We start from the raw sequence: 10,239 nt of genomic DNA, 5'->3' as shown, positions 1-10,239 counted from the left end.
AGATTGTCTAAGATGCTTTTCTTGATTCATCTGCTCTCCTTAAGCATCTCATTCATCATCAATAATTTTATTGGGGTTTGAACTGCTATCTAAATTATAACTCCTCAATTTTTATATCCATGTCAGCTCTCTCTTACAAACTCCTCTTATTTCCAACTTACTCATATTTGCAGTTATTTAGTGAATATCTTCACTTGGTTGTCTTCAGAACACCTCAAAATTAGAATGTCCAAAACCAGCTTGTCTCCTTACCAAAGCCCCTTCCAATGCACCCTTTCCCAGTAAATGTACTCTCATCCTCTCAAGTGCTCTACAAATGAAAAACCTGGCAGTCATTCCTGACTCTACCCTCTCCCTCAATCATCGTATTACCAAGTCTATTCTCTCTACCTCTCAGATATAGATGGCTATCTGTTTCACTATCCTCATTGACACCACCAGAAAGCATGCCTTTCATATTGTCTCCCCACATTTCATCTACTGCTTTCCCACCTAGTCCAGTATCCACAGAGCAGCCAGAAAATGCAAATCCATCTATGTCGTTACCTTATTTAAACCCCTCAAAGCCTTCCCACTGCCCTTGGGAAAAATTCCAAACTCTTTACCAAGCTGTCTGCTTATCACTCTCCTATTTCCAGTCATTCTGAAATTTTCTTTTGCCGGGACACTCTATCCAGGCTATTGCTTACCTTTTACATTTTCCTATTTGTTGTTCCCTGGGCCTGCAGTGCTTTGCTCCCTGTTTTTTTTCATCTAACTATACTCAGTCATTCTTATGGTCTCATTTAGAAGTCGCATCCCCATTGAAATCTTCTCAATCCCCTACTCTAGGTCCAAGAACCATGGATAAGGGGGAAAGGAGAAAGGATGGGAAGAAAAAAATACGAACAGATTTGCCTTGTGAAAATCACTTTGGGTAATGTGTGGAGAACAGATAGGAAAGAGGTGAGAACAGTTTTTTCCAGTAGTTAAAATGGTAAGAAGGCTATTGCAGAGATCTAGCTGAGAGATTAGCTTGAATCAGGGAGGTGGTAATAGAAATGGAGAGAAGGTAATGCTGTCAGAGATATTTTGGACATGAAATCAATAGGCTTTGATACTGCAATGTATGAGGAGAGTGATGCCTCCCTACTCTTCTGGTTTCCACGAAAAGATATTTTCCTTAAAATTTCCTGGCTTCTTCTTGCCTCATCTCATACTCCTTTCACATGATTGATGAGCTTGGGTGAGTAACTGGGCTTGCAAGTTTCAGCCTTTCCTCTTTCTTCTTTAAGCCTGGACTGCCTGCAGGGAGCATGGGCTCTTGGTCTGCAGAGGGGCAAGTTTTTTTTATAAAGAGCCTGTCCTTCTAAGGAGAGGGCTCCAGGAGTCTGGTGCTATCAGGGACAGGGTAGGTAAATCTTCCTAAAGCTGGGGTTTGGAAACTCATTTTTGCCACACATTTATACCATATTCTTCAGTCTGGCCTTCATCAGTAGGAAAGCTGACACATTGATTTCTATTTTCCTCACTCTTATTTATTCCGAGCTCAGATGGGGGTTGGAGGAGAGAGGAGACAATGAACAATGATGACTTAGATTTCCAGGTTATACAACTGCATGGATTACAGTGTTATTCTTTCCTTCCTTCTATTTTTCTCCTTTTTCAGATGGGGCAGTAAGAACTCACACATTCAGAATCTGGAGCAAGCAAAGTTTGAGATAACTTTAAGAAGAGATATGGAAATGTCAAGTTGACAGTTGTACATACAGATCTGGAGCTCAAGGATGCAGCCTGGGCTGGAGATAGACATTTGAGAGCTATCAGCAAGAAGATCATTATTATAGTGAGTTTGAGGAGGATGAAACCAGTTTCACAGTACCTGCCACCTATTTCAAGGCCCTGGTTTGTGCATCAGATCTGATGCAGGATATAGACAAACCAGCATTAATGGCAGGATGGATACCTTTCTAGAATAATTCTGTTTCCAAGATCTGTCCATCAGTGATGAAAATGATGTTCCTTGGAATGTAAGCAGACACATCACCAGTTTGTGTTTCTGTGACTGGTAAAGCGGTCAAGGAGCAGCCACCAAAAACATCATTCATTTCAGCTGCTCTCTAGCAGACTGGAGTATAGGTAGAAGACATCACCAGGATAGGCCTCATGACCAGTGGGTCAGCAGAACAGCAGAGACATCGATAATAAGCAACAGCCTATAAGTCATCATAAGTGATCAAATCATGTTTGCCATTATCCCTAAAATATTCTCCCATGGGACATACAAAATAAGAAACCAGGTACTGAAGTGGGCAGCATCTGAAGCAGTAGCTGACACCACAACGGTGTACTTCATGGTATATGCATCTGTAAGTGTCTTTATTTATTTATTTTTTTTGACTATTTTCATTTTTATTTCTTCAATCCCAGAAAATTCTGTTTATTTTGCTTATTTGTTATATTTCTTCTTTGGTAAAGTTTCTATTCAAATCCTTTGCTTATTTCTTTTTTTTTTTAAGTAAGTGTCTTTATTAATTGGGCAACAGTAGATCTCTTTTGACCAATGGCAACGTAGATGCAGTATAGCTTCTTCTTTTCATTATTTCCATTGTTGAATCGTTTCTAGTTAATGATTGTATCAATAGCAATGACGTTTGCCAGTCTGTCGGTCACAAATAATCAGCTCATGTCGACCACAACCAATCAGCACCAAGCTGTCCACAGCCTTGATGCCAGTTTGCATTGGTTCCCACACAGAGATTTGAAGAATGATCCTAGGGGCTTTCAGGCCAATTTGCCTTTGGACCTTGGAACCAACTGGACCCCTTCCATCAATGGCATTACCAAGGGCATCTACTACAGGATCCAACAGCTCCTCACCAACTGGAACATCTACAATAGCTCCAGTTCTCATCACAGTAACTCATTCCTTTATTAGTTTATCATTTCCAAACACAACACCACCAATATTATTAGCTTCTAAGTTCAGAGACATACCCTTTAACCTGAATAAAACCCTACCATTTCTTTTGCTTGAACATTTCTTAGTCCACGTACATGGGCAGTATCATCACCAATATGTAAAACATACCCAGTCTCTTTAAGATCAGCAGAGGCATCAGCTGTAAGAATATGCTCTTCAAGAAGAGAGTACACCTCACCAGTGCCAGTCGTCTGAAGACGAGAATGAGAGGCATGAAGGCTCCTTGCAGCAATGAAGGATCATCCCAGAGCATTTTTGGAGACCAGCTCGGTCTGCCAAGGGAGGGCAAGGCCCACCGCTGCAGTGACCCACACAGACAACATCCTCGGCTGCTCCTTCTCAAGGGCTTCCTCTGCACTTGTAGCCTAGAGACCGACTATACAGTAACTGTAAAGAAACTGCTAAATTGTTCCAAAGTAGTGTGTGATGGCTCCAGTTTTTTCAAATCCTTTTCAACACTTGGTATTGTCAGTTTTCTACTTTAGCCATTCTAGTGAGTGTGTGGCAATATATCATTGTGATATTAATTTGCACTTATCTAATATGACTAACGGTTCTGGGCATCTTTTCATATATTTATTTAGTCTGTACGTCTTCTTGAGTGAAGTGATTATTCAAATCTTTTGCCCATGTTTTGTGATGAATTCTCTTTGTTGTTGAGTTGTAAGAGTTCTTTATGTATTTTGGATACAACTCCTTTATAAAACATATGTCTTACAAATAATTTCTCTCAGTCTATGGCTTTTTAATTATTAAATTTTTAATTTTTAAATGGTGCCCTGAGAAAAGCAAAAATTTTTAATTTGGATAACTTGAAATTTATCCATTTTTAAATTTTATTATTTGTGCTTTTTGTGTCATATCTAAGAAATTATTGCTTACCTAAGGTTACAAATTTTTTCCCAAGTTTTCTTCTAAAAGTTTCAGAGTTTTAGCTCTTATATTTAGATCTATTATATATTATAGACTGATATATTTTGGAAAATTCTGAAAGAGATGGGAATACCAGACCACCTGACCTGCCTCTTGAGAAATTTGTATGCAGGTCAGGAAGCAACAGTTAGAACTGGACATGGAACAACAGACTGGTTCCAAATAGGAAAAGGAGTTCGTCAAGGCTGTATATTGTCACCCTGTTTATTTAACTTATATGCAGAGTACATAATGAGAAACGCTGGAGTGGAAGAAACACAAACTGGGATCAAGATTGCCGGGAGAAATATCAACAACCTCAGATATGCAGATGACACCACCCTTATGGCAGAAAGTGAAGAGGAACTAAAAAGCCTCTTGATGAAAGTGAAAGTGGAGAGTGAAAGAATGAAACTAGACCACTTTCTAACACCATACACAAAAATAAACTCAAAATGGATTAAAGATCTAAATGTAAGACCAGAAACTATAAAACTCCTAGAGGAGAACATAGGCAAAACACTCTCCGACATATATCACAGCAGGATCCTCTATGACCCACCTCCCAGAATATTGGAAATAAAAGCAAAAATAAACAAATGGGACCTAATTAACCTTAAAAGCTTCTGCACATCAAAGGAAACTATTAGCAAGGTGAAAAGACAGCCTTCAGAATGGGAGAAAATAATAGCAAACGAAGCAACCGACAAACAACTAATCTCAAAAATATACAAGCAACTCCTACAGCTCAACTCCAGAAAAATAAATGACCCAATCAAAAAATGGGCCAAAGAACTAAATAGACATTTCTCCAAAGAAGACATACAGATGGCTAACAAACACATGAAAAGATGCTCAACATCACTCATTATCAGAGAAATGCAAATCAAAACCACTATGAGGTACCATTTCACACCAGTCAGAATGGCTGCGATCCAAAAGTCTACAAATAATAAATGCTGGAGAGGGTGTGGAGAAAAGGGAACCCTCTTACACTGTTGGTGGGAATGCAAACTAGTACAGCCACTATGGAGAACAGTGTGGAGATTCCTTAAAAAACTGGAAATAGAACTGCCTTATGATCCAGCAATCCCACTGCTGGGCATACACACTGAGGAAACCAGAAGGGAAAGAGACACGTGTACCCCAATGTTCATCGCAGCACTGTTTATAATAGCCAGGACATGGAAGCAACCTAGATGTCCATCAGCAGATGAATGGATAAGACAGCTGTGGTACATATACACAATGGAGTATTACTCAGCCATTAAAAATAATACATTTGAATCAGTTCTAATGAGGTGGATGAAACTGGAGCCTATTATACAGAGTGAAGTAAGCCAGAAGGAAAAACATAAATACAGTATACTAATGCATATATATGGAATTTAGAAAGATGGTAACAATAACCCGGTGTACGAGACAGCAAAAGAGACACTGATATGTATAGAACAGTCTTATGGACTCTGTGGGAGAGGGAGAGGATGGGAAGATTTGGGAGAATGGCATTGAAACATGTAAAATATCATGTAAGAAATGAGTTGCCAGTCCAGGTTCGATGCACGATACTGGATGCTTGGGGCTAGTGCACTGGGACGACCCAGAGGGATGGTATGGGGATGGAGGAGGGAGGAGGGTTCAGGATGGGGAACACATGTATACCTGTGGCAGATTCATTTTGATATTTGGCAAAACTAATACAATTATGTAAAGTTTAAAAATAAAATAAAATTAGAAAAAAATAAATAAAAAATAAAAAAATAAAACGAAAAAAAAAAAAGAAAAAGTTGGCTTAAAGGTCAACATTCAGAAAACGAAGATCATGGCATCTGGTCCCATCACTTCATGGGAAATAGATGGGGAAACAGTGGAAACAGTGGCAGACTTTATTTTTCTGGGCTCCAAAATCACTGCGGATGGTGACTGCAGCCGTGAAATTATAAGACGCTTACTCCTTGGAAGGAAAGTTATGACCAAGCTAGATAGCATATTCAAAAGCAGAGATATTACTTTGCCAACAAAGGTTTGTCTAGGCAAGGCTATGGTTTTTCCTGTGGTCATGTATGGATGTGAGAGTTGGACTGTGAAGAAAGTTGAGCGCCGAAGAACTGATGCTTTTGAACTGTGGTGTTGGAGAAGACTCTTGAGAGTCCCTTGGACTGCAAGGAGATCTAACCAGTCCATTCTGAAGGAGATCAGCCCTGGGTGTTCTTTGGAAGGAATGATGCTAAAGCTGAAACTCCAGTACTTTGGCCACCTCATGCGAAGAGTTGACTCATTGGAAAAGACTCTGATGCTGGGAGGGATTGGGGGCAGGAGGAGAAGGGGACGACAGAGGATGAGATGGCTGGATGGCATTGCTGACTCGATGGATGTGAGTCAGAGTGAACTCTGAGAGTTGGTGATGGACAGGGAGGCCTGGCGTGCTGTGATTCATGGGGTCTCAAAGAGTCGGACACGACTGAGCGACTGATCTGATTTGATCTGATCTGATCTATTTTGAGTTAAGTTTTGTGTATGAGTGAGGTAAGAATAAAAGTTTTGTTTTGTTTGCATAAAGATGTCCAATTATACTAGTACCATTATTTGAAAAAAAAATTTTTTTCTTTCCTATTCATTTAATTCAGCACCTTTGTCAAAAAAAAAATCAGTTAACCTATGTCTAATTGTGACTTTCTATTTTGTTGCATTGATCTGTATGTCTATCCTTATGCTGAAACCATATTGTTATGATTACTATAGCTTCATAGTATCATCCTGAAATAAGGTGTGAAAGTCTTCCAATGTGTTTTTTATTTTTCAAAATTGTTTTGGCTATTCTAGTTTCTTTGCATTTTCACATAAATTTAGGGTCAGCTTCAATTTCTACTAAAAAAAAATGCTTCCTGAGATTTTGTTAAGGATTGCTTTGCATTGAATCTATAGATCAGTTTGGAGAAAATTGCCATCTCAACAATATTTAGTCTTCCAATTCCTGAACATAGTATTTAGATATCTGTGAACATCATTTTTATCAAAAAATAATCAACAACACTTTCCCCCTTTTCTCAAATAGTTTATTATTTATTAGTACTATAATCTTAAAGGAAAATGGATTTCTCCTATAGCTACTAGTTACAGGTGAATAAAGGGTCATAGGCAGGTGAGGGGCTGCTCTCAAGGAAATGCTCTGAGCTATTCAGAATATACTGACACCAGTAGTTTACTATGGGAGAAAGAGATGCAGTGAGAGTGCTGTGAGTAGGTTGCAGAGGTCAGTGGGTCAAAATCATTCTCAGCTGTGCTTTTTTTCTACTTGTTTACGATACTGGAGAAGGCAATGGCACCCCACTCCAGTACTCTTGCCTGGAAAATCCCATGGACGGAGGAGCCTGGTAGGCTGAAGTCCTTGGGGTCACGAAGAGTCAGACACTTACTGAGCGACTTCACTTTCACTTTTCACTTTCATGCATTGGAGAAGGAAATGGCAACCCACTCCAGTGTTCTTGCCTGGAGAATCCCAGGGATGGCGGAGCCTGGTGGGCTGCCGTCTATGGGGTCGAACAGAGTCGGACACAACTAAAGTGACTTAGCAGCAGCAGCAACAAGATACTTATAAAAAAGGGTCATTTAATTTACCCATCATCATCAGTACTAAATATATAATCTTATAGAAAATAAGTGCTCAAGTGCTGAATAGTTTTTAGTTATTGAAAGGTCATTAGAAAATTCTGGAAAAATTATTTATGATAGCATTTTCAGTACATGAAGGCGAACATATTGCTGTTTTTATAGATCATTGTTTAAGCCTTTTCTTGCTGAATTTTATTGATAAAGTAAATTATCATGAAATGAATATAATTATCCAAACCAGATAGTTTACATAAATTAATGAATGTCACTCAAATATCAAATACTGGAAGATTTTAAGAAATACTGTTGTCTGTTAATATATTGAAAAATACTGGATGGAAAAGGCAGCTTTAATAAATGAAACAGCAAAAACAGTGAACCTTCCTTATGAAGAGTGAAAACAGTTTTTCTTTAAAATTTTTCTATTTGAGGAAGCAAAACCCATTTTCACTAAGGTACACTAAGAAAAAGAGCAAGCAGTAGCCTGCAGAAAATAAAATATAACACTCTGCAGCTCCAATTACAGAACTGCAGAATGAGAAAGAAATAAATGAGACACAACAAATATAAACACTTTATATCTGTTATATTCATGTTACCAGCTTCGTTTACAAAGAAAACACGAAGAGTTCACTATAAATAAAAAGAAAAAAATATAAAGCTAACCCAACTACATTCGTAAATCTATAACACTTCTTAAAATATAAATGGACACATTTCAAAAAAATCAACTATGATAATGCTACTCACAGGAGAATTTATTAGGATTAAAATATTTTTTCATATTTAATAATTTATTCAACATTAAAGGGAATTTAATAATAGCCCAATGATAATTAACATTTATAGTAAAAAGAAATTTTATATATAGAAAGGAGAGAGATAAATGGATAGATACGAACAAATATAATACATGTTCTAGGTATATTTTTCCATTGTATTTTGCCTCTCTGAAGGGGACTACAGACCTTTCAGTGGGCACATAAAAAGTTTTTGAATGGATGAATGAATTCATCTGCCATGATTTCTTCATTTTATAGATGGACAGATTAGTGGTCCAAAGAGGTTAAATGACATTCAGTTATTCAATAATGTATGCATGTATATATTTACCAAAAAAATTATTTTTGAGCATCTACTATGTGCTGAGCCCTCAGATAAGAACTGGGAATTCAAGAATAAACCAAAATCAAAGAAGTACCTAGTCTATGGAACTTATGGTTTAATGGGAGGAGACAGACTAATTACACAGTAACTAACAACTGAGAATAAGTGCCCCAAAGAGGTATATTTGGAGTTAATCAGAGGTAGAAGAAAAGGGGAAGTAACTTACCCCAGGTGCACAGATGTAACTATCAGAGACAGAATAACCCAGAGCCATTATCTTTCCAAAATACATTTAGTTAAATGGTTGAAAGTACTTAGTACTAACATTAGAGGACATCTCACAAAAAAATTAAAACATAATCAAAAACTGTTAGTATATCATCCCATTGTATGAACAAATTAGATATACATATACAAACCTTTAAAAAGAACTTAATTCTTAAAAATAAAATAAACTGTTTGATAAATGATGCTAGGTAAATTGTTCTTTTGGCGAAGTAGATTTTTCACTTACATATCATAGGAAAATCAATTCCATTTGACTTAAATATCTAAATATATTTTAACAAAACTAAAAAGTATTATAAGAAAATATAAAATCTAAAAAGTATGGGGACAGAATGAACTTCTTAAAGAATAAACAAAATTCAGAAGCTATAAAGGAAAAGAGTAACTAAATAAAAGTTAAATAGCTAGTCCTGGAAGAAATTATTCTGTCTACACACACATACAGACATACACCACTATCACTGCCACCACTACGCAAATATATCTGTAGAATATAAAGAACTCTTGCCATTATATCGGAAAAGGTGATGGCACCCCACTCCAGAACTCTTGCCATGGACGGAGGAGCCTGGTGGGCTGCAGTCCATGGGGTCTCGAAGAGTCGGACACGACTGAGCGACTTCCCTTTCACTTTTCACTTTCATGCATTGGAGAAGGAAATGGCAACCCACTCCAGTGTTCTTGCCTGGAGAATCCCAGGGACAGTGGGGCCTGGTGGGCTGCCGTCTATGGGGTCGCACAGAGCTGGACGCGACTGAAGTGACTGAGCAGCAGCAGCAGCAGCACCCATTATATTAAAAAAAAAAAAAGAAGAACTCTAGCTAATCAATAAATAAAAGACACATAGCCCTACTGAAAAATGGGCAAAAAATATGTGGTGCATGCATGCTCAGTTGTCCAACTCTTTGCAACCTCATGGACTATATAGCCTTATAGGCTCCTCTGTCCATGGAATTTGCCAGGCAAGAATACCTAAGAGGGTTGCCACTTCCCCCTCTAAAATGGTCTACAATAATCTTTGTCTCCAGATACACACACCCCTTGTGTAATCTCTTACACGTGCCAGGATCCAGCAAAATACAGCAATGATGATGGGAAATCATTTCTGTGATTAGCTTCCACAAGACGGTGACCTCTGTCTTGCTAGCTGTCTATTGCTTCTCGGCTCACACACTCTGATGAATTGAGTTGCCGTGTTAGAAAGGCCCACATATTAAGGAAGTGAGAGTGGTTTCTGACCAACAGAAATCAAGGAACTGAGACCCTCATTTGAACAGTTCCTGAGGAATTGAATTCGGCCAACAACCACAGGAGCTTGGAAGTGGATCCTTCCTTAGTTAAACTTTCAGATGAAACCA

At 38.1% G+C, this 10,239-nt stretch overlaps 1 pseudogene; it reads right to left on the bottom strand.

Moving 5' to 3' along the window:
- Positions 1 to 1,820: 1,820 nt before the first annotated feature.
- Positions 1,821 to 3,285, bottom strand: LOC109556814 (ATP synthase subunit alpha, mitochondrial pseudogene; annotated as a pseudogene).
- Positions 3,286 to 10,239: the final 6,954 nt, after the last annotated feature.

The sequence above is a fragment of the Bos indicus genome, chromosome 3 (assembly GCF_029378745.1).
Source record: "Bos indicus isolate NIAB-ARS_2022 breed Sahiwal x Tharparkar chromosome 3, NIAB-ARS_B.indTharparkar_mat_pri_1.0, whole genome shotgun sequence".
In the NCBI taxonomy this organism is placed as follows: Eukaryota; Metazoa; Chordata; class Mammalia; order Artiodactyla; family Bovidae; genus Bos; species Bos indicus.
Note: the sequence above shows the minus strand (reverse complement) of the source record. Positions and strands in the feature narration are given on the sequence as shown.